At 43.0% G+C, this 24395-nt stretch overlaps 1 protein-coding gene across 1 annotated transcript in view; it reads right to left on the minus strand.

Annotated features, from left to right (window-relative positions):
- Positions 1-24395, minus strand: part of LOC122791483 (protein phosphatase 1 regulatory subunit 12A-like) — a 1771856-nt gene that overhangs the window by 1147171 nt on the left and 600290 nt on the right. The gene's annotated exons all lie outside the window — the stretch shown is intronic.

Consider the following 24395-nt stretch of genomic DNA (forward strand, 5'->3'; position numbering starts at 1 on the left):
GACTCTGAAATGGTCTCAACCGAGGCCTGTGGTTGCTAATCCGTGGACTGCAGGGGCTGCAAAGGCACCTCAATGGCTACCGCATGACTGACAACCATCCTAACATCATCCAAGGACTTAACTTTCTGAAGCCTGTCGCGGTCCTTATCCTTACGTTTCTTGGGTATATCCGAAGCCTGAAGACTAGTGGATGCCATAACAACAAACTTAGGCCAAACTCCAAAATGTTTAGCTAAAAGCTTAGCCCGACGACGAACAGTACGCGGATTAAAGGAGGCACAGAGATCACAATTAGTAACATTGTGGTCCAGGCCTAGACAAATAATATAATGGGAATGAAAATCTCTACGGGGAATCTGCTTTCCACAGGTAAGACAATTATTAACCTTTTCTGACATTCGTTAAGGCAAGAAAAGAGGATCCCCAACGGGGTACTTGGCTGTAGTAGACTTCAACTTTGCAGCTGGAAATGAAAAAAGGTAAACTGCCGACCGGCACTCGTGCAAGAAATGCTTCTGCTTCAGGCTCTGTGGCAAGGAAGACTGAGGAAGTGACGTTGGCTGCCTCTATTTGTATCGGACGTCACTTACAACAGACAACAGCTGACGTCATATTTACTTACCTTTGGTATTCTGGCCGATCAAGGGCTACCGGGAGCCGGATAACCCATTGATTAGGACTGCAACAGTGAAACACGATGAACATCAGCAGGTCATCCATGTAAGGAAATATTTGGATCCCCTGAAGCCTGCACAAAGCAATCACAGGAGCAAGGCATTTGGTGAACACCCTTGGGGCAGTAGAAAGGGCAAAGCACAGGAAGTACAGTTGTGTACACTTACCATAAATGTAGATGTTAGAGTGTATTCACTGTTGGAGCCATCACATTTGGGTTATCTGCCTGCAGGTAGCTTTCAGCTGGCCTGAATACCAGATTCATCGGATTTCTGTGTTGGATGCTGTTGCTTCTTCCATGATGTCAGGGGTATAAAACATGCAGCTGATGCCATTACATCAGTTTTTCTTGCCCCAGATGTCATGTGCCCCCACAATAGGAAGCAATTATACAGTATGGAACACCCCACTAAAAAGCAAATACTCATGATATAATATATGTCAAACAAGGAGGAAAGGTAAAAGTCAAGATAAGTCAGGGGGCTGGAGGGAGGGTAAAGTACAGTTGTGTACATTTACCATAAATGTAGATGTTCAAGTGTATTCACTGTTGCAATCATTACATTTGGGTAATCTGCTTGCAGCTTGCCCTCAGTCGCCCTGATTAACAAAGTCTTGGGTCCTGCATTGGTTAGTGTCACTTCTTCCATGACGTCAGGTCATCAGGGGTATAAAACATGCAGCAGATGCCATTACATCAGTTTTTCTTGCCCCAGATGTCAGGTGCCCCCCTAATGGGGAGCAATTAAACATAAAAACACAAAGGTATACCTCCAAGAAAAAAGCAAATACACCAAAAAGGCTTTTAAGCATAGTAAAGCAAAGTAGAGGTATAGCCAAAAGAAGTTAGGGGGCAGGTGGGAGGGTAACCAGGACTGCAACAGTGAATAAACTTGAACATCTACATTTATGGTAAGTGTACACAACTGTACTATGTTCTTCGTATTTCACTGTTGCAGTCAGTACATTTGGGTAGATTCCCAAAGCTATGGTTGGAAGGAGGAGTTTAGATAGCATTAGGGCCAGCTATAAGGCCCTGCAAGACTGCAGTGGCAAAGCCAGCTCTGGATTTAGAGAAAATTAGCAAAAGATAATGCTTGGTGAAAGTATGTACAGAACTCCAGGTAGCAGCTTCTAGGATGTCCCTGGTAGGAACGCCTCTGAAAAAGGCTGTAGAAGTAGATGCAGCCCTGGTGGAGTGAGGTCTGATCCCCTGGGGGATAGGTTTTCCATGGTGCTTACAGCAGAAACAAAAGCAATGGTTTATCCATTTAGACATGGTTTGTTTTGAAATAGCCTTCCCCTCTGACCTTGCAGCAAATGCTACCAGCAGTTGTTCAGATTTTCTGTGTGGTTTAGTCCTGTCCAAGTAGAATCTAAGTTGTCTGTGCACATCCAAGGAATGCAGAATCCGTTCCCCTTTGTTCTGTGGATTGGGAAAGAAGGTTGGAAAATGAATAGACTGATTAAGAGCCACACTGGACACCACCTTGGGCATGAAAGATGGATTGGTTCTGAGTGACACCCTGTCTGTATGAAAGATGATGAAAGGCTTCACTGCCATGATGGCCTGTAATTCAGATACCCCTCTAGCTGAAGTGATTGCTAAAAGGAAAGTTGTTTTCCAAGAAATAGATTTTACGTCTGCAGTAGCAGCTGGCTTGAAAGGAGGTAGAGTGAGTTTCTCCAATACAAAGTTAAGGTCGCTGGCTGGGGTTGGAGCTCTCCTGGGTGGTCTCAAATTTTTGGCACCTCTGAGGTACTGCTTGAGCAGTGGGTGAGAGAAGATGGGAGGTTCTGTGTTATAATGAGCTGAAATGGCTGAGGCATGGATTTTAATGGAGGAAAAAGACAGGCCCTTGTGAAGCATCTCAGTTAAGTATTATAAAATCTGAGGTAAATTGGGTACTGCTGTGCTCATCCCTTGAGATTGGTTCCAGGCACAGAATATTTTCCATTTTTCAGCACAAGATTTTCTAGTACTAGGCCTCCTTGGCCTCTAAGATGACATCCATCCCAGGTTTGCTGAGGGATGGTAAAGGAGAGCTTAAGTAATTAGTCAGGCTGCAAGGTTCAGTGTTGGAAGCTGAGGGTGCAGAATCTGGTTTTCCTGCTGAGACAGCAGGGAAGGAGTCTGAGGCAGGTGCCATGGAGACAGCTGTGACACAATGTGCAGGAGGGGGTACCAGTGTTGGCGCGGCCAGTCTGGAGCAATCAAGATCATGCTTGGTTTGCCCTGTTTGACTTTTAGTAGTTCTTTGGAGAGCAGAGGCAGCGGGGGAAAGGCATAGACTGATAGGTTTTTCTAGCTGAAGGACAGAGCATCCACTTTTCAGGCTTGTTTGTGGGAGTCCTTGTGCAAAATTAGTCCAATTGTTAGTTCTGGGGGGAGGCAAACAGGTCTATATCTGGGCTCTCCATTTGCTTGTCAACATGTTGAAAATCCTTGGTTCCAGTTTCCACTCGTGTGGGTCCATGAGGTTTCTGCTTAGTCCGTTTGCCAGTGTATTTAATTTTCCTGGCAGGAATTGAGCTTGTAGGTGCACTTGGTAGCTCAAGGCTGTGTTCCACAATGCCATGGCTAGTCTGCAGAGGGGATAAGAATGTGTACCCCCCTGCTTATAAACCACATAACCGTGGTGTTGTCCGTCTTTACCATTAGTTGTCCAGGAAGAATGCAGTCCTTGAAGTCTGTGAGAGCATTCTGTACAGCTAACATTTCTTTTTGATTGATATGCAGGTGCATTTGACTTGGGTTTCATTTGCCCTGAATGCACTTCCCTGCCAGGTGAGCCCCCTCCCATGCATAGTCTGATGCATCTGTTGTTAGGGTTTGGGCGGCAGGGGGTGGTGTGAAAGGTAGTCCCTTGTTTTGGTGGCAGGCCTCTGCCCACCAAAGGAACTCTAGGCGTAGGCAAGGAATGATAGGAATCGCTGTTTCTAGGCTGTGAGAATGTTGACTCCATAGGCAGTCTTGCATATGGAATTAGAAGAATGCAGGAGGCCATGAACCACAAGGCTTGCAGTATTTGTCTTGCAGATAGCAGGGTTTTTGCAGCCACTTGTTTGAAGTAGGTTGTCAAATGAATTTGCTTTTCTGGCGTGAGGTAAGCCATTGGTGAAGTTGTATTCAAACTTGCTCCCAGTAATATAATTTGTTGACAGGGTACCAGTTGTGATTTCTTTTCATTTATGATGTACCCCAGACAAGTTAGAACCCTTTTTACAAATGATTCAAATGTATGTCCTGGCTTTCTGCCTGAATTAGACAATCGTCCAGGTATGGGTATATCTGAATACTTCTTTGCCTGCAAAATGGAATAACTGGAGCTAGGCACTTTGTGAATACCCTGGGAACAGTAGATAAGCCAACGGGCAGTGCAGAGAACTGATAGTGCGTGTAGCCTGCTTTGAAGCGTAGGTATCTTCTGCAAGAGTCCCTGATTGGGATGTGCAGGTATGCTTCTTTTAAATCTAATGTTGCCAACCAGGAGTCTTTACCTAGCATATGAAGTAAATGAAGAGTCAGCATCTTGAATTTTGGAATCTCCAGAAATGTATTTAGAGTAGACAGGTCCAGGATTGGACGCCATGATTTGTCTTTTCTGGGTACCAGGAAAAGTCTGGAGTAGAAACCTTGTCCCTTTTCCTCTTCTGGTACCAGTTGAATTGCCCCCATGCTTAAGAGAGAAAATACTTGTTTTTGAGTCTCTGCCCACTGATTTGGGGGTAGGTCCAGCCACCCACTTGGCATTGGCAATGTGTGGAAGTGAAATCTGTATCCCTGGGACACTATTTAAAACCCATTTGTCCTGGGTAATGAGTTGCCAGTTCTTTGCATGAAGAGTAATCTTTCCCCCAAAGGGCAGTTAGAAGATAAGTGCTTGGAAATTTTAAAAGGAAGTCATTGAGACAGTTTACCACAGGGGAGTGTCTTGTTATTCTCAGACTTGGAAGTGGAGGCCCCCCCACTGCTTAGTTCTGTGAGTCCCCTGGGAATGAAACCTGGGGTTTTTGCTGTGTCTGGGTTTGGCTTGAGAAGACCTGGAAGGGGCTGGAAAGGACCAATTATTTGACGGCTAGTGCCTACTAAATCTAGGAGGATGAACTTGTAAAAAGTCTTTAACAGTTTGCATAGATTTAACTTTATCTTCCATCTTTTTAAGAACTTCTTCAGCCTTGTTGCCAAACAGGCAGTCTTGATTTAAAGGAGCATCCAACAATTTAGCTTTAACATGATCAGGCAAAGATTGCTCCTTAAGCCAAGCATGCCTTCTAAGCACAGATCCAGTAACAGCAGCTGTGCAAATGGCCTCTAAAGAATCAAAACCACATTGCAAACTATGTTTTCCAACTTGTTCAGCAGAATGCATAAAATCCTTTAAGTCTTTATTTTCCACACAGTCGGGAAACAACATTATTTTCTGTTTAAGCTGTCCAAAAACATGTTGCTGATATTTTAACATATGAAATTGGCAGTTTAAAGCTCTAATTGCCAAGGTTGCTGAAGTATAAACCTTTTTACCCCATCTATCCAGCACCCTGGAGTCTCTATCAGAAGGGGTAGGATTTTTAGCAGTAGAAGCCTTAATGCCCTTGGGCCCCTGTGAAATAGCCTCTGGATCTCCAATAGGATTTTTGAAAAGGAACTTGTGGGACTCAGGAACCCTGTAGTATCTGTCAGGTTTACTGAGAGCAGCAGGCAGGGAATCAGTGGCCAAACTGGATTCCGAGAAAGCATAATCAACAATGTCTAGTACAGGAGGAATAGCCAAAGGCCTATGCTGAGGTTGAAGAAGGAAATCCCCAAGCCTCTTTTTTGAATCCGAAAATTCCTGGCTTTCCCAGTGAAAATGCTCCCTTAGAGTATGTAAGGTTTCCCCAAAAGAAAAATCCTCAGGAGGGGAAGCAGAGGGAATAGAGTCCTCAGCATCAGAATCCTCATAAGTAGGTAAGAACAAATCCAGGTCATCAGAAGAGTCAGAAAAAACAGAATCCTGATCAGAAGATTCAGAATCAAGCTCAGCCCTATGCCTCTTGGTGGGGGGGGGGGGGGGGGTGGCTACCCCTGATTAGAGAGTTATTAGAGCTTCAGGCATTTTTATCATTTGTTTTTTAGGCATAGAGGCTTGAACATGTGGCCTGGGCATCATTTTTTTAGACATGGATCGAGATTTAGGCCTTAGTAATGAAGGAGGGGTCGATTTAATATGCAAGTCCGTAGGCCTGAATACACACTCAGAAGCTGGTGTGTGCACAGCGGCTCCGGACCCATCCAAGGTAGAGACATCCACAGGTTCCATAGCTGAAGTATCTCACAGCATACCGGACTCTGAATGGGTCTCAGTAGAGGCCTACAAATCAGAAGTAGCAGGTATCAAGGGCTGCGAAAGCACATCACTGAGAACTGGCGACTGGCTTAGGAGAAGCGTTGACAGCAGTTTTGGACCTCGGCGGCCTGTCTCTGTCTTTATCTTTGCGTTTTTTCAGAATCCCGGAAGTCGGATGGCTAACCGACATTTCTAGATAATTAAACCGAGAACCAAAATATTTAGAGGCAAAAATATACCGACAATGGATAGTGCGCTGATTAAATAAAGCACAAAACCGACAACAGGGTACATCATGGTCAGGGCCTAGGCAAGGAATACAGTACGGATGAAAATCTTTATTAGGTATTTGCTTTCCACAAGTAATGCAATTATTAACTTTTACGGACATCGGTAAGGAGCAGGAAAAAGTTTCCCCAACAAGGTACTTAGCTTTTAGTTGAAGACTTAGGCTCTGAAACTCGAAAACGAAAATTTCAGGAGTCGGCCGACCGGCACTTGCAAACTCCTTCTGCTTCGGGCACCGCATGGCAAGAAAGACTGATGTAATGGCGTCGGGTGCATGTTATACCCCTGACGACCTGAGGTCATGGAAGAAGGGGCAGCAACCGACGCAGGACCCAAGACTTTGTTAATCAGGCTGACTGAGGGCAACCTGCAAGCAGATTACCCAAATGTAATGACTGCAACAGTGAAACACGAAGAACATCCAGGACTGCAACAGTGAATACACTCAAACATCTACATTTATGGTAAGTGTACAGAACTGTACTATGTTCTTCGTGTTTCACTGTTGCAGTCATCACATTTGGGTTGATTCCCAAAGCTAATGAAGGGTGGAGGTAGTTAAAGAGCATTAGGGCTAGCAATAAGGCCCTGTAAAACTGCTGTGGCAAATCCAGCTCTGGATTTAGAAAAGAGAGGCAGATGGTAATGCTTGGTGAAAGTATGTACAGAGCTCCAGGTTGCAGCTTCCAGGATGTTCCTGGTAAGGACTCCTCTGAGAAATGCAGTAAAGGTAGATGCAGCCCTGGTGGAATGTGTTCTTATCCCCTGTGGGGTAGGTTTTCCATGGTGTTTATAGCAGAAATGGGTGCAATGTGCTATCCATTTGGAAATGATTTGCTTTGAAATGGCCTTCCCCTCTGCACCTGCAGCAGAGCTAACTAGCAGTTGGTCAGATTTTCTGAGAGGCTTAGTCCTGTCCAAGTCGAATCTAAGCTGTCTGCGCACGTCCAGAGAATGCAGTAACCTTTCCCCTTTATTCTGAGGATTAGGGGAAAAAAGCAGGCAAATGAATGGACTGATTTAGAGCCACACCAGACACCACCTTGGGCATAAAGGATGGATTAGTCCTGAGGGAAAACCTGTCAGCATGGAAGATAATGAAGGGTTCCCACTGCCATGAGGGCCTGCAGTTCAGACACTCTTCTTGCTGAAGTGATGGCTAGAAGTAAAGCTGTTTTCCAAGAAAGGAATTTCAACTCTGCTGTAGCAGCTGGTTCAAAGTGGGGAAGAGCGAGTTTTTCTAGTACAAAGTTAAGGTCCCAGGCTGGAGTGGGAGCCATTGTGGGGGGCTATTAAACTTTTGGACCCTCTGAGGAATTACTTTAGCAGGAGATGAGAGAAGAGGGCTGGGTCAGTATTATAATGTGCTGATATGGCAGAGGCATAAATCTTAATTGAAGAGAAAGATAGGCCCTTGTGGAGTGTTTCTTTTAAATAATCTAGAATATGAGGTAAGCTGGGCACCATTGTACACATCCCCTGAGCATGGCTCCAGGAACAGTATCATTTCCACTTTTCGGAAAAGGATTTTCTAGTACTAGGCCTCCTTGCCTCAAGAATGACATCCAGCACCTGCTTACTGAGGGTTGCTGGAGGTGAGGTCAGGGAATTAGCCAGGCTGCAAGGTTCAGGGTTTGAAGCTGAGGGTGTAGAATCTGGCCCGCCTGCTGGGACAGCAGGGAAGGGGTCTGAGGCAGGTGCCAAGGTTGTAGCATTGTCAGACTGTGTAAAAAGGGGTACCAGTGCTGGCGTGGCCAGTTTGGTGTAATCAGTACTGTCCTTGGCTTGTCCTGTTTGATCTTTAGTAGAACCTTCAAGATGAGAGGCAGAGGGGGAAAGGCATAAACTGAGAGGCTTTCCCAGGTAAAGGACAGGGCACCCACTTTCCAAGCTTGACTGTAGGGAGTTCTGGTGCAGAATTTATTCAACAGGTAGTTCTGAGGGGAGGCAAACAGGTCTACCTCTAATGTCCCCCATTTGTTCCTCAAGAGCTTGAATATTTTGGGTTCCAGTTTCCATTCGTGTGGGTCCATAAGATTTCTGCTTAAGTCATCTGCCAGTGAACTTAGTTTGCCTGGCAGGAATTGAGCTTGTAGGTCCACTTGGTAGCTCAAGGCTGTGTTTCACAGGGCCATGGCTAGTCTGCAGAGTGGGTAGGAATAGGTTCCCCCCTGCTTGTTTATGTACCACATAACTGTGGTGTTGTCTGTCTTTACCAATAGTTGTCCTGGAAGAAAAAGGTCTCTGAAGGCTGTCAGAGCATTCTGTACAGCTAACATTTCTTTTTGATTGATATGAAGGTGCATTTGATTTGGGTTCCATTTGCCCTGAATGCACTGCCCTGACATGTGAGCCCCCATGCATAGTCTGATGCATCCTGTTGTTAGGGTTTGGGTGGCAGGGGTAGAGTGAAAGGGAGTTCCTTGTTGTGGTAGCAGGCCTCTGCCCACCAAAGATAACTCTGCCCTTAGACAAGGGATAATAGGAATCATTGTTTCCAGGTCCTGAGAATGTTGACACCATAGACGTTTTAGATAACACTGAAGTTTCCTCATATGCAGTCTTGCATATGGAATTAACAGAATGCAAAAAGCCATGAACCCCAGGACTTGCAGGATTTTCCTTAGCTGGGTTTTTGTGGCCAGTAGTTTGAAGTAGGTTGTCAAATGAACTTGTTTCTCTGGAGTGAGGAATGCCATCTGCGAAGTTGTGTTCAAGCTTGCTCTCAGGAATACAATCTGTTGGCAGGGTAATAGGTGTGATTTCTTCTCATTGATGGTGTACCCCAGTAAAGTTAGAAGTCGCTTTACAAATGCCAGGTGCTGTAATAGCAAGTCCTGACTATCTGCCTGAATCAGGCAATCGTCCAAATATGGGTAAATCTGAATATTTCTCTGCCTGCAAAATGCAATGGCAGGAGCTACACAAAAAATACCCTGGGTGCAGTAGGTAAGCCAAAGGGCAGTGCAGAGAACTGATAGTGCATGGAGCCTGCCCTGAAGCATAGGAATTTTATGCAGGGTTCCCCCTTATTGGGATGTGCAGGGAAGCTTCTTTTGTCTAGAGTTGCCAGCCAGGCATCCTTGGCTAGCATAGGAAGAAGCTGCTGAAGAATTAGCATTTTGAATTTTGGAATCACCAGAAAGGTGTTGAGAATAGAAAGGTCCAGAATATGATGCCAGGAGTTTTCTTTTCTGGGAACCAGGAACAGTCTTGAATAAAATCCTTGTCCCCTTTGTTCTTCTGGTTGAATAGCCCTGAAACTGAGGAGAGAGAGCATTTGTTTTTGGGCCTCCGCCCACTGGTTTGGGGGAAGGTCTGGCCATCCACTTGGGGTTGGGAGTGAGTGGAAGTGGAATCTGTATCCTAGGGAAAATATGTTTAAAATCCATTTGTCTTGGGTAATGAGTTCCCAGTTTTTTGCATGCAGGGCGAGCTTTCCTCCTAAGGGAGCAAGTAGTTGAGCAAGGCTTGGTAAAGTTAAGGATAAGTCATTGTGCCATTTTGCCATAGGGGGTGGCTTACTACTCCCTGCTTTGGAAGTGGGGGCCTCTCACTGCTTATATCTGTGCATAGCCTGAGACTGAAGTCTTGGTGGTCTGCTGCTCCTGGGTTTAGACTGATAAGCCCTGGAAGGGGACTGGAAAGGACCAGTTCTTTGAAGGCCAATGCCTACTGAATCTAGGTGGCTGTACTTCTAAGAAATCTTTAACAGTTTGCATAGATTTAGCTTTTTCCACCATCCTTTTGAGGACGACTTCTGCTTTGATAAAAAGGCGCTCTTGGTGTACGGGTGCATCCAGTAATTTAGCTTTAACATAATCTGGTAAGTTTTGTTCCTTAAGCCAAGCATGCCTTCTAAGTACAGACCCAGTGACAGCAGCCCTGCAATATGCTTCTAAAGCATCAAAACCACATTGCAAAGTACGTTTACCTACTTGGTCAGCAGAATGCATTAACTCTTGTAAATCTTTGTGCTCAGCACAGTCAGGAATCAACATCATTTTCTGTTTAATTAAGCCCATAATATGCTGCTGATACTTTAACATATGAAACTGGGAATTTAAAGCCTTAATGGCCAAAGTAGCATAAGTATATACCTTCTTACCCAATCTGTCTAAAGCTCTAGAATCCCTATCAGAAGGGGTAGGATTTTTGGCAGTAGTAGCCTTAACATGCCTTTTGGTCCTTGGGAAATGGTCTCTGGATCCGTAGTAGGATTCTTGAAAAGGAATTTGTGAGAGTCAGGTACTCTGTAGAACCTGTCAGGTTTCCTGGGAGCTGGAGGCAAAGTGTCTGGGGTAAGGCTGGATTCCAAGAAAACATCATCTACAATCTCCAGAACAGAAGAGACAGCTAGAGGCTTGTGTTGAGGCATGTTTAAAAATTCCCTAAGTCTCTCTCTGGATTGAAAATGGCCACTTCATGGCATTAGTGTTTGGAATGATACTAAGGGGAAGAGAAGAGAAAGGAAAAGGGTATCTGTAAGTAAAACAATTTTTGTTCTTAACAGTATTTCTATAAATATTTTCAGGATATAAATTGCATGTTTTATAGTAAAGCATTTTAGTTATTGAAGTATGTAATACAGACACTACAGTACACAGATGCTTCTCTCTTTCATTTTTCTTTTTTAGTATTAAGAAATGTGGGCACTACAATGCAAAAAGATAGAAACTGCTAGACAAAAGCATATTTAAGTTAATATGATGTAATCTCGGGTTGTTCTGGTGGAGGATGGACTGTGAAAGTATACAGATCATAACATATGTAGAGCTAATATGTCTGGATTAGGACCCTTGGCTTAATGTAATAAGTTTTAAGTGGAAACAAGTAAATAAGAGAACACTGAATGTAAAGAAAAGTTTTCCTTTAGCAATAAATGTTTCAAATTATCATAGAAGCCTCTAGCTGAGGGCTACATTTTTCTAATTTTTCCATGAAGACAAGCTGATTACAGGACAATAAAAAAGCCAAAGCACTGTTTTTTTTTCAAGGCTACATGTTAATACTTTCTGAAAGCATACAAGTTGTTTTTCACATCTGGGAAGGAAATAAAGACAAAAACATTAACTAGTGAAAGTAGGAGCACTGGTAGTAACATGCGCCTTACCATGGAAAATCACAACTTTAGTTTAGGTAAGGCCTGTGTTTGCTGCTGTCTATTTGGTATAATTGTTTCTATTAGGAGCATTAAGCTTCATTATTTTAACATGTACTTAGTTTGTGTGTCTGCCTTAAGTTAACAGGTTCTGGGAGAGTTTCTTTTTTGACTGAGAATTTCTACTAAAAGAAAAAATCTTGTAAAATGTGGAACAGGTTCAAATGTAGACAAGAAAAAATGTATAAAATATCAACCTACCAAACATTAGTGGGTACATGTATTACGAAAGCTGGAAATGGACATTAAAAAAATAGTCATATACAATAGGTGGGAATAATGACTTCTTATAATAGCGACATGTTTCATATTGTCTTAGAGTGTGAACAGTCTCAAAGGTACAGACAAAAAGGAAAGAATATTTAATTATATTAAGAATTACACATGCAAATATCAATGCTACAGAAGACACGTTTGAAAAGAATTGATAAAGAAAGGATTTCAGGATGGATACTCATCAGAATATTAGGGACAAAGGAAAATAGGAGTACTTGTATTAACTGCGAGGAAAGCTCCAATACTGACAGAAGAGGAAAGACAATAATGGTAGATCTGTGGCTGTAAGAAGGCTACTGGCAATAGATGAAGATTACGCTGGCATGTACTTAATTCCTTCTAAAGCTATTATGGATATTAAGAAAATTTTGGGAGAAATAATCAGCTTTCAGCAGGGAATATTATTTATAGGTAGGGACTGGAATTTGATTTGCAACAATAAAGATGTATTTGGGCAGTCTAGAAGGGAAAATATAACAAAATAGGGAAGATTTCTGAAGAAATTTATGAAAATATTAGGTAGGGAAGAAGTGAGCTCAGTATTAGGAACTCAGAATTTACATATCATTTCCCAAGGTACAATAACTGGGCTAGACATGATAGAAATTATACTTCACAGGAACAAGTACATTTAACTGGGAGCTTTGACACACATCCAATAGCTATTTCAGATCATGTGCCAGTAAAAACTAAGATAAAAATGCAGGGTAATGAAGAAAAAATGCACCACTGGCACTTCCCCATCTACCTGTTAAAAAGAGAGGAATTTAAGGAATGGGTAGAGGAAATTATTCATAAGTTATTAGGGAAAAAATAAATTATGTCTTACCATAACGTTCCACCTGTGTTGTTGATCTTCACTAATCCTTGACTGTGGGGGCTCGGTTCCAAGCCTCAGAACCGACTCATCCATTTACTTCGGCTCGCGCCTTCCAAACTCTCGAGCTAGGCTCTACCCATAATGCTCCTCTCTAAATTACCTCAGATCGAGTTTGCCTAAACAGTGGCAGACAAATAGTAAACAATAAGAGACCAAATCTCTGTCCCTATTATGAAGCCAGTCTTGGCAGTATTCGGTCCACTAAGAGTCTCAGGCTGGGGGAAGGAGGGGGGAATGTCAAGGATTAGTTAAGATCGACAACACAGATGGAACAATATGGTAAGACTGGTAAGACATAACTTCTTTATCTGATGTGGTCAATCTTCACGTAATCCTCGACTGTGGGACAGTCTCTCTAGCTACCTGAATCTTGGGTGGTCTCTTGACAGAATATTCCTGAGCACCATCGAACCAAATGATGCACGCCCCCTAGAGACCTGGTCCAGTTTGTAATGAGTAATAAAGGTATGAGGAGATGCCCATGTAGCTGTTGCATATATGTCATCTAAGGAAGCTCTAGCATGAAAGACTGCAGAAGCTGCTACACCTCTAGTTTAATGAGCTTTCACAGGACGTGGGGTTGGAGGCCCTTTGAATGATGAATAAAGGTGATACAATCTCCAAGCCATTTAGCTAAGGTAACCTTGGAAACTGGGTTACCTAAAGAAAGTGAGGAAAAACCAACAAAAAGTTGGTCAGATTTTCTGATATTCTTTGTTCTGTGAAGGTAAAAATGTAATTGCCTGTGAATGTTTAATATGTGTAGACAGTACTCTCCCTTATTGGAGAAATTAGGAAAAAAGACTGGTAGTTGCAAAGGTTGAATGACATTAGATTCTGAAACTACCTTTGGCAAGAAGGAAGGATTAGTCCTGAAGGAAACCCTGTCCTTGTGGAATATTAAACAGGGGGACTTGCAGAACAAGGCTTGAATTTCTGATATTCGTCTTGCAGAAGTAATAGCTAATAAAAACAAAGTTTTCCATGTCAGAAATTTTAAGCCACAAGTAGCTGAAGGTTCAAAGGGAGATAACAGTAAGAGACTGTAGGACTAAGGTTAAATCCCATGAAGCAGTGGGTTCTTTAAATGGAGGCCTTAACATTAGGGTTCCTTTCAAAAAGACTTTACAGAGTTTATGTGACATAAGTGAAGAACCCAGAAGCAGGAAACGTTGATTACGCCAGTTTTACAGAACGGAGTCTTGTGCACAAGTTCAAATGTACTTTAATTGAGTAAAAACCACGCAGTATTCACCTTGTTGTAAACAACGTATAAAAAATAAAACCATCCAAACAAAAATGAAAGTTAGACATCGCAACGAGATGAACCTGAATGGTAGAGGGTGAAGAGCCAGACTGATAAAGAGCAGCCAGGAAATTCAATACTTTATCCGCGGGAGCCACATAAGGGTCAAGGTCATTGTTAAGAGCCCATCTAGCAAATTTTTCCCATTTACTATGGTACAGTTTTCTAGTAGATGGTTTGTGATGGGCCAAAAGGATTTGTCGGACAGGTGAGGTAAGGGAAGAATTCCTGGCAATCATGTGAACTGGAGAAGCCATGCAGTGATCTTAAGATACTGGAGATTCAGATGAACTATACCTTCTGGATGCGATAATAGATCTGGAGCTGGGTCCATAATCCAAGGTTTCTGAAGCAGATTAGGCCAAATGAAGGGAAACCAAACCTGTTGAGGCCAGAACGGGGCAATGAGGATTATTGTGTTCTCAGACCTTTTGGCATTATTTAGAAACTGGGATATCAGGGGAGTTGGGGGAAAAGGCATACAGGAGACCGGGGGCCAATCGTGGAGAACAGTGGCTCAGGGTGACTCCCCCGGGGGGGGGGTGGGGCAAAGTAACTGCTGTACTTGTTCAGAGGGGACACAAACATATCACAGCAAGGTCGACTCGAGTGGCAGAAAATCTTCTCCATCACCACAGGGTTGAGAGACCACTCGAGAGGCATTAGAATAGTTCTGCTCAGCTTGTGTGCTATCACTTTGGAGGTCCCTGGAATATGAAAAAGCAGTTGGAAGAAATCGCCCATTGCTAGACTTTGAGGGCTTCTCGACAAAGTGGGTAAGATTTGTTCCTCCTTGCTTGTTGATAATACCAGACCACCGACATGTCCTTCTGAATTACCACTGTTCCCTAGGGAAGGGCATTTTGAAATACTTGCAACGTCAAAAGCACCACCCTCATCTCTAGAACATTGATGTGCAAACTGGCCTCCAGTTGGGACCAAGCGCATTGGACTGTCCTTCCTAGATAATGTCCCCCACCCTATCTGGGAAGCATCTGTGGTCACTATGGCTTGGGGCTGTGGAAGGACGGCCTGAAAGAATCTTGTTGGAATGGAGCCACCAAAACAAGTCTTGTTTGCAGCGATTGGTGATCAAGATGTGATAGGACACTGGCTGATTCAGTAACGACCAATTGGGAGGCTAGAGGCCACTGTAGAATCCGCATGTGATATCTGGTCAAGGGAACTAGAGCTATAGAAGCTGCCATCGAGCTTAGTGCCTGTAGAATGAGTCTGGAACACTTCTGTTCTGAACTATATGGTTTATTTGTGATCTGATCTTTTGCAGCCTCTCTACTGGGAGTGAAGTGATTCACATAACAGTGTTTAGCAGAACTCTGCTAAATTCCAGCTGTTGTGTAGGTTGTAGATTTGACTTTTCATAATTTACTGTAATTCCTAATGAAGCATAGAGATGCAGGGTATAATCTCTTGCTCTTCTGAGTTGATGCCTGGTGGTAGCAGTAAGGAGCCAGTCATCAAGATAAGGAAAAACTCAAAATCCTTGAAGTCTGAGATGAGCTGCTACCACTGCCATGCACTTGGTAAACACCTTGGGAGCTGTGGTGAGAACCAAAGGGCAGTGTTCTGAACTGAAAATGACTGGCTCCCAGCCAGAAGCACAGAAATCGTCTGGAGCATTTGTCCATTTCTAATATGGTAATACGCATCCTAAAGATCTATAGAGCACATCCAATCATCTTTTTCCAAGAAAGGAATTACCGACTGTAATAACACCATCCGGAATCTGGTTTGCTGAACTGCCTTGTTGAAATGGCTGAGATCCAAAATGAGTCTCTAATCCCCTGGTTTTTTGGGCACTAAAAGGAATCTGGAGTAAAATCCAGATCCTCTCTGGTCTGGTGGGACTTCTTGGATGACTTTTTTCGAGCAGTTTTTGAATTTCTATGACTGCTGCTTCCCTGTGACTGGGTGGAACACCTGGGAGTCTTTTCCATGTTTTTGGATCTGAGGAAAGGGGAATGATACACAGCCCCTGGAAATGATCCCCTGCACCCATTTGTCTGATGTGATCTGTAGCCCGGCAGATTGGTGCAGGGATAATCGTCCTCCGACTGCCTCCAGAGGAAGGCAATTGGGCGTCCACTCAGGAGCGCTGGTAGGTGTTACCAGAGAAATAATCTCTGGACTCCTGGTTCTGGGGCCACCTCTGCCACTAGAACAGCATCATCCACTGTTACCTCCCTCTCTGTCCCAGGGGGAGTCTTTGCCACTTGAGTCCTGGAAAGGCCTTTGGGACTTTTTGAACCATAGCCTCCCACTTCTCTGGTTCCTACAGTAGGGCCATTGATGAGTGGAGAAGCACATGCCAACTGCAGAAAGAGTTTTCTCATCTTTCTCACATCTGGCCAGTGTGCCTTTTACCCTGGGCCCAAACAGGGATGTTCCATCAAGGGGAGCACTGACGAGTGAAGATTTAAATCGCTCCGTAAAGTCACACAAGTGCATCCAGGCATGTCTCCTAATGGCTACACCTGAACCCGCTGCTTTTGCCATCCCTTTGGCTGCGTGGGCAATTAGCCTCATGGACGAGTTAGAAATTGATATGAGGGTGGCAATTTCAGAGGTAACCTTGTCTCATACTCTTTTGGCTACTGCTCCTGTGAGAGTATCTGACAGCTCTTTAGTCAGATCTCTCTGCAGCCTGGTAAACTGTGCCATGTAGTTCAAAGACCTGAGAGTGAAAGTCGATGAAGCATAAATGCACTTCCCAAATGTATCCATAGTCCTAGACTCCTTGTTACGAGGCTGGATAATAGGACTTTCCTCTGCAAATTCCTTTTTTGTGGCTGCCACTATCACCATGGTGTCTACAGGGACAACTTTAGTGTTAGCCCAATGCTACTTTTATCCTTAGGGGCAGAAAGCATCCAGTCAAGCTTCTTGGGGATTGGCTCAATGGAGTCAGGAATTTTCCATGCCTGCTGAACGAGCAATTTAATAAGTCTGTCAGCAGGCAGAGAGATTCAAGAGTAGAGGGTTGGGCATGAAAAGCCTCCAGGTATACAGATTCCTCCAAGGAAGGCTGGAGAGAAGTCCAGCCACCCTTCTGTTTCAGGATTTCCAGGATCGCCCTGAAGGAATCATCATCAGGGTGTGACCAGGGAAAACCTTCCCCCTCATCAAATCAGTATCCTCAGTGAAGGACTCCTCCAAGGAGTCTAATTGCTTCCTCTTGCACTTTTTTCTTTGAAGGTACTTCCACGGGGGAGGGGGGGGGGGTAGTGTATGTTCAGGGAAAGAATCCGAATAGGAAACAACCAAGGTGCATCTCTCCTGAGGCCTTTGTGCCCCCTGTCCCAGGGATGAGGTTGGAGGAAGCTCTGGTCGAAGGGATACAGATGTTTTGCCCAAGGATGGCAAGGGCTGGGAGTCCACAATGGACAAGGCCTTCTCCATGATTCGGAAGGCCAACCCCCCCCCCAATAGAGAGATGGGAGCCTGAACCAAAGTAGACTCCTTCAGAATCATGGTCCCACCCTGCACCAAGGAAGCCGCCTCCGAAACAGAAGCTTGGGATGAGTCAAATGCTGGGGCACCACAGCGCAGGGAAGACTCTGTGAAAAAATGGAAGTCAAACCCTGTCCCTTGGAACTAGTAATGAAGCCTTGACCCAGAAGGCCTCCATTTCAGATAAACTGGCAGAGCTCAAGGCAATTCTCGGTTCCAGTAAAGAGACTCTTACTGGAACTGAGACAGTCAGAGCTGGGTAGGTCAGTGCCAGGGGGTCCAAAGACAACTGGAGTTGGGGAGGAAGATGAGACCATGTCAAAGGACAGGTGCTGGTGCAGAGTTGGCTGGGAACCAAAGATGGAGGTAATCCCCTTGCTGCCAAGAGCTGGTCCACCAGTCTCATGATGTCCCATTCCGAGAGACTTTTAGTGGATTGAATAGATGCTACAGAAGGAGACCTAGGCAGTCTCGGTTCCACAAATAGGCTAGGTGGTTGGTCCGCAAATGGATCGACCGACAGAGAATACCTGGTTGTTGGTATTGTCCTCAATAGAGTCTGCTTCAGCACCAACAAAACCTCTGGTACCGAAGCTTTAGGTGTCTGATCAGAAACAATGGTTGGTGCTGAATCACTCTTGCCTATCGGTGCCAAAAAAACTGTCAACAACATAGGTGGTTGGGATAATTTTGCAGCCGGTTTAGAGAAACTTCTCAGTATTGAATGAGAAGGTTCCTTAGTAGAGGAGGAAGAGGAAGATGATGAGCTGGCTTTGGTCTTCGGACAAGATATGGCCCCTTCGAAGTCTCCTTTCAACAAACCTTTCAAAATTGGCTTGTTTCTCCGCTCAAAGTTCTGGCAGAAAAAACATAACAGATGTCACAATCCTCCTGCAGGTGGACAGCACAATACACACAACAGATGTGCCCATCTGAATTGGCCATCTTCCTCTCACACTTTTGGCACCTCTTAAAGCCAGAGGTGCCCTTTGAAGACTTATCAGCCATACAGGGGAAAATATTTTTTTTTTAATAGAAAAAGTATAGTAGCCAGAAATACCTAAACAGGTAAAAGACAGCACCAGCAATGGTACGTAAAGAAAAACTACCTAAACATAAAGGGAAGGGGAAATAGATAACTCACACACATGGAAAGGAAGACAGGAGCAGGTAGAAAAACTAGAAAGTACTTAGGGAGAAATAGAAACATATAAGATAGAAGCTTAGAGAAATCAAAGGGAAAACTTGCTCTAAATAACTGCCAAAGCTCAAGAGAGGTTGGACGCATCTGACAAATGAAGCAGCAAATGAGATCTGGGGTAATTTACAAAGGAGCATTATGGGTAGAGCCTAGCTCAAGAGTTTGGAAACTACAAACTGAAGTTAACGGCTGAGTCGGTTCCGAAGATCGGCACTGAGCCCCCCACAGTCAAGGATTACGTGAAGATTGATGACACTAGATCAGAAAGTACTCCCAAGGTTATAGCTAGTGAATGGAATAAAATGAAAGTGGAGTTTAAGAATGGGTTACAAATAAAAGAAGAACGGATATGGTCAAGAAGTAACAAGAATTATTTACAGGGACTGACAAATGTTAAGTATTGCAGAATAAGGGGAATCTCACAGAACAAGGGGAGGCACCAACTGCAGAGTGCTAAAGAGAAAATAAGGGGGTACCTGGATAATATGCATCAGTTTAAAAAATGCTGTTAATCAACTGTTTTTCGGTGATAATTCCAAAATGCAAAAAACTTTTAGCCCAATGACTTGGGCAAGAGAAAGTACAAGGGTTGTTGCCAAACTTAGGGAGCCTATAACAAGAAAAAACACAGGAGATCCTGTAGAAGTATTAGGGATATTTCAGAAATTGTATGAAAATTTGTATGAAGCAGAGAAATGGGCAAATCAAGAAAAGGCGCAAATGGAAATATTTATGGAAGACTTAAATATGCCAAGGTTAAATGCAGATGAGACTCAATAAGTAACAGTTAAGACAGGAGGAAATGAGATAAAATGGTGATGTATAACCAATACAAAGGAAAAGCTGATAGATGGTATTCCCGGTGGAAGTTTAGAAGCTAGAAAGGAAGAAAGTAATAAAGATCTGGAAGGTTTTGTATAACATTATTTTAAAAGGAGGGGAAGCACCAACATCCTGGGAAAAAAAAAGCTGTGGTTGCTGTAATACCTAAAGATGGTAAAGATCCATCAGACCCAGCTTCAAAAAGGCCCATTTCAATTTTAAACCATGATTATAAAGTGTTTATGTCTGTAATAGCTAGAAGAATGACAAAGATATTGCCAAAACTGATAGATATGGATCAATGAGTATATGGGAGGCAAATATTAATAGAACAATGATGATCCAGAGGAAAGCAAATGTAAGAAAATACCGCTGTCGTTAGTGGATCTTGATGCAAAGAAAGCATTTGACAAAGTATGACTAGGGCAATGGAAGAATTTGCATTCCCTGATACAATATTAAGGTTTATTAGGAGGATATATGAGGGATCAGAGGCAAAAATGAAAGTGGGAGGGTTCCTCTCTGACAAGCTGTCTGAACAGAGGGTCAAGATAGGGGTGTACTCTTTTCCCTTTATTTGCATTATATTTACAGCCATTGTCAAAGAAAATAAGGGACTTGGAAATTCAAGGATATAATTGATATGGTAATCAAGAAAAGTTGGCCTTATTTGCAGACAACATTATACTGTACCTGATTAAACCAGAAAAGGTATCTCAGTGATATGGAACATTCTGAGACAATTTCAAAGTTTTTTCGGGGATAAAATTAAAAACAAAACAAAGGCTACAGCTGTACACTATGTATCCACAAATGAATTGGCTCAGCAACATCTATATTTATAGTGACACAATAAATTGAAGTATTTAGGAGTATGGGTTAAAAAGGATTCTGTTATGAGAAATAAGGATATGTGGGCAGAGACAAAACAAAAGATATTACAAAAGCTGTGAAACTGGAAGCTTGTGTTTATGGATATGGATAGCAAGATACAAGCAGTGAAAATGCTTTTACTCCTTTTAGTTTTATATAAGTGTCATACATATTTTTATCAACCAGAAGTGAAGGTGTGGACAGCTCAAAGAGTTGAACGATTTTACCTGGGAGGGGAAGAGGGCAAGAGTCAAAGGGGTAAGTTGATCCTTCCAACAGAACAAGGTGGTATAGGATTGCCTAATTTGAAGGGATATTTAACAGCCTGGAGTCTGCATGTGCTCTTAGCGGTCGAGTGGCGTTCGAAAGACATGTGTAGAATGGCTGTGCCTTCGCTGAAGGTTGAACGTCGAGCTGGCACCTGTAAAAAATCTACTGCCAATCATTAGCGGACCGGAGTTCCGCTGTGGGGACCCCTAACCGGGAAAAGCCGAAAGAAGAAGAAGAAGAACAGTTAAGGGTCATATATATAACGCAAGCATAAAGCTACAATTCAAAGTGGAATGGGATGATGATGAAGTGGGGGAGGAGGGAATTCAAGAAATAAGGAGAGAGTGGGATTTTTTGATGCAGATCCTTAAGAACAACAGCCATACAGAATATTATATTCAAAGAGTAGCAGAAAGTTTTCTTAAAAATTAAGCCACATGACAATGGAGAAAGGAGATTCTGCCAATAGGGATGACTGCAATTAGGGGTACAGAGAATGGGCAATTAGAGTGGAGAGAATAGGCAAGAAGTGGCTGGAATTTACTGGAGAAAACTGGTAAAGGAACTGAGGTATTAGGAGCAGATACCTAGGGAGAAAAAGGTAACAGATCGAGAAGACGCTCCGAAGACATTTGGACTGCAGGGTACCAAGACTGCCATCCCTATCAGGGATTGATATCAGAGTATACGTAACATAAAGGGATCAGGGAACCTTAAGGGAAAGATCTGCTATGGTAGAGTTTTTAGTTGAACCTTAAACAGAAACTGCTATTGAAGAGATATAATTATTAGGGCATATAAAATACTGCATAATAACTACAAGAATCAAAGGAGTTCAGAAAAGATTGCGGAGAGAGACTGAATGAGCAATTCACAAGGGAACAATTGGAGGGCATATGCATGGCTCTCAAATATACAAAAAAGTCTAGAAGATTTAGGATTTTTACTTGAAAGTATTTGCATAGGAATTTTTATCCCCCAAGCAGGCTCCAAAAATGTTTCCTCCTATTGATAACAAACATTGGAGGTGTGATGGGGAAGAAAGAGATAATTGGGAACATATGTTCTGGAAATGTAATGAGTTGGCAGATTTTAAAAAAATCCTCTACAGAGTTGCTCTGTCAGAAATATTGGGTAAGCAAATTATTTTTTGAGATGGTATACAATAGCTAAATTATCCAGCCAAAGTAAGGCCTTGTTGGGTTTAATTCAGGTGGCTGCCAAAAAAAAAAAAAAACAATTACTAGAAAATGGAAATCAAAGTCTAAATCAAATCACTGTGAATACAATGTTTTGGGGTCATATACTTTCTTGTCAGTGGTGGAAAAGGTTATATATTTTTCCTTTACTTTGTTTTCTCCTCTGCCCACCAACTATTGTGCCTTCCAATGGTACATGGGCCCATTTGCTCCCTAGCAGAAAGGATCATTCCCATATCTGCCAAAGAAGCAGCCTGTATAGGGGACCATCATCTGGTAGATACTGGGGACATCTGTATTTTTGCTGGCATCCTGTCAAAGACAGAATTTTTGTGGCAAGGCCCTAACCCTTCCCTGGTGGTGGCAGCACAGTTGCATCACTGCAAAAACTGTCAATGCTCCCCCATATCCACGTGTGTACTTCTTCACATGTAGTACAGGAGCTGCCATAGTACATGCCACTGCTTACACTGGATCCTTTTTTCTGTGCCGAGACTTCCCTCCCTTGGCACCAGAGCAGCAGGGATGGCCTTTTAGGAGCTACCTCTGTTCTCCCAGATAGGCATCGCTCATCCTTCCTGCCTGAACCATCGGTTACTTGGGGTGCTAGCTAAACCTGGGTAGCCATCATAGCCTCATCTCCCATGCCACCAGTCTGGCTTGGAGAAGACCATGTGTTACTCTCAATGTGAAAGCCTGCACACACAACGTACACAATATAGTACAACCCAGCAATTTTGCATTAATGTGAAAGATAGAACCTGAGACACTACTGCATTATTGTGAGCAAAATAATGTATGGTAAAGGTGGAATGGAGTCAACATTTTCCACCACCCCATGCCAGCAAAACCCATAACATGCTGGCTCCTTACACTGGCAAAGACCAACTTCAGTCATTCATATGCTACAACTAAAGTGCTGGTGCTGAAGTGGTTAAAATTAGTGTTCAACCAGTTGTTGAATTCCTCATGATTAAACATTAAGTGAAGCAGCAGTCAAGGCAATTCACGGATTTTACAAATGTGTGGACACTCTGACCCAGAAATTCCAAGCTACAATGTCTTTGAAACTGACTTGCATCAGCCAAGCAAATATGCTCTACAACAGCTCACATCAGAAGACTGTTTATCCCTGAATTCCTTAATTCAAGAACTGGTGAACTACCATATGTCATGCATGAAGAACAAGGTAACTTTACAACTAAAGAGGCCTGAACCAGGGAACAGCTTTGAGGTCTACTACAGAAGGATGCTCTCCCTTTTCCAGTCACTGCTTGTTTTTCCCCAACCATCAACTTTAGTGAGAGTAACATGGAATTAAATCAGGCCTAAGTCCCAGTAGGATGAAAACATTAATTCCCAAATACATCAATGGTGATTGTCATTTTAGTAAAACCTATTAGCTAAAATTCTTCTTGAAAAATGAACAATCACAGATATAAGCAAACAACAAAGGAATGTGCTCCAAAACTTAACTTCAGCAACGCAAAACAGGGGTAGGTGCCAATTACAGATAATCAGCAAAATACATTTTCAGTAAAATGTATTCAGTAAATTGTGGCCTAACGTCACAGAAATCCCCATGAGAGATTTATCATGAGGACAGTCAGCTAAAATATTAAAAACAGATTCCACAGAAGACAGATGGAAATGTTGAGGTGGGGTTGCTTCTCTGTCTACCATGAGGGAGGTTGGATACAAACTCACTAAAATAAATTTCGAGATCACAATGAACCCTAGTGCTAATATTCAACTTTTCACTTTGTCACATATATTTAGTCAGAGATCATTCTATAATTCACACTGGAATATGGGATCCATCCTTTGTATGAGACCATTAAGCCTTGGTCCCATTTCATAGGTTCATACTAGACTATGTACCCTAGGGCATTTATAAGCCTAGCCAGAGTGTGTGTGACTTTCGCCACCCCTTAGAATGAGAATACTATGCCCATTTAGGGTTTAGTTTACTGTGCCTCTGTCTAGTAGTGACACACAGATGACCACCGGGGTAAACCTATGATCTCCCATCCACTCGTTTGCTTGGGTTGGTGGTAACTCAGGTGGATGCAAAAGATCCCATGGCACTTAGTGAAAATGGTAGGGAAGTTCCCTGATGGCCTGACCAAATTTCCCCATGTAGTATAAACACCACCTTTTGTCTCCCCTGAAAAGAGGTCAATAATCTAGTGAGACTAACCTGGTCAATGAAGGATACATATACACAAACATAAATAAAAACAAAATAAATGGTAAAATGTGCTCGTATCTGATGTACTACTTTTGTTAAAAGTATGAAGAAAATTAAATATTTCTGCAATTTAAATTAAAGCTTAATTCATCCATACATTGCCTGACACCTGTCTAATCCTCTTTGGGTCAGTTGGATCATATCCTAGCAAGCAATGGGTACAAATAAAAAAAGACAGTCCAAGAAGGAATGTCAGTCTACTGCATGTAAAACAAATTAGAATATCACCACTTCACCTACCAAATGTCTTTACAATGTGAAGGAAAACTGAAGCACCCATCCACAGAGACAGAAGGTGTGTAAACCCAATACAGAAGATCGCCAAGCCAGAAACTAAACCAGTGAACCAAGAGCTTTGAGGCAGCAATACTACGCTGTGCTAGCCTAACTTA

Source organism: Protopterus annectens, chromosome 17.part0 (assembly GCF_019279795.1).
Source record: "Protopterus annectens isolate FY-2018-M chromosome 17.part0, PAN1.0, whole genome shotgun sequence".
Classification (NCBI taxonomy): domain Eukaryota; kingdom Metazoa; phylum Chordata; order Ceratodontiformes; family Protopteridae; genus Protopterus; species Protopterus annectens.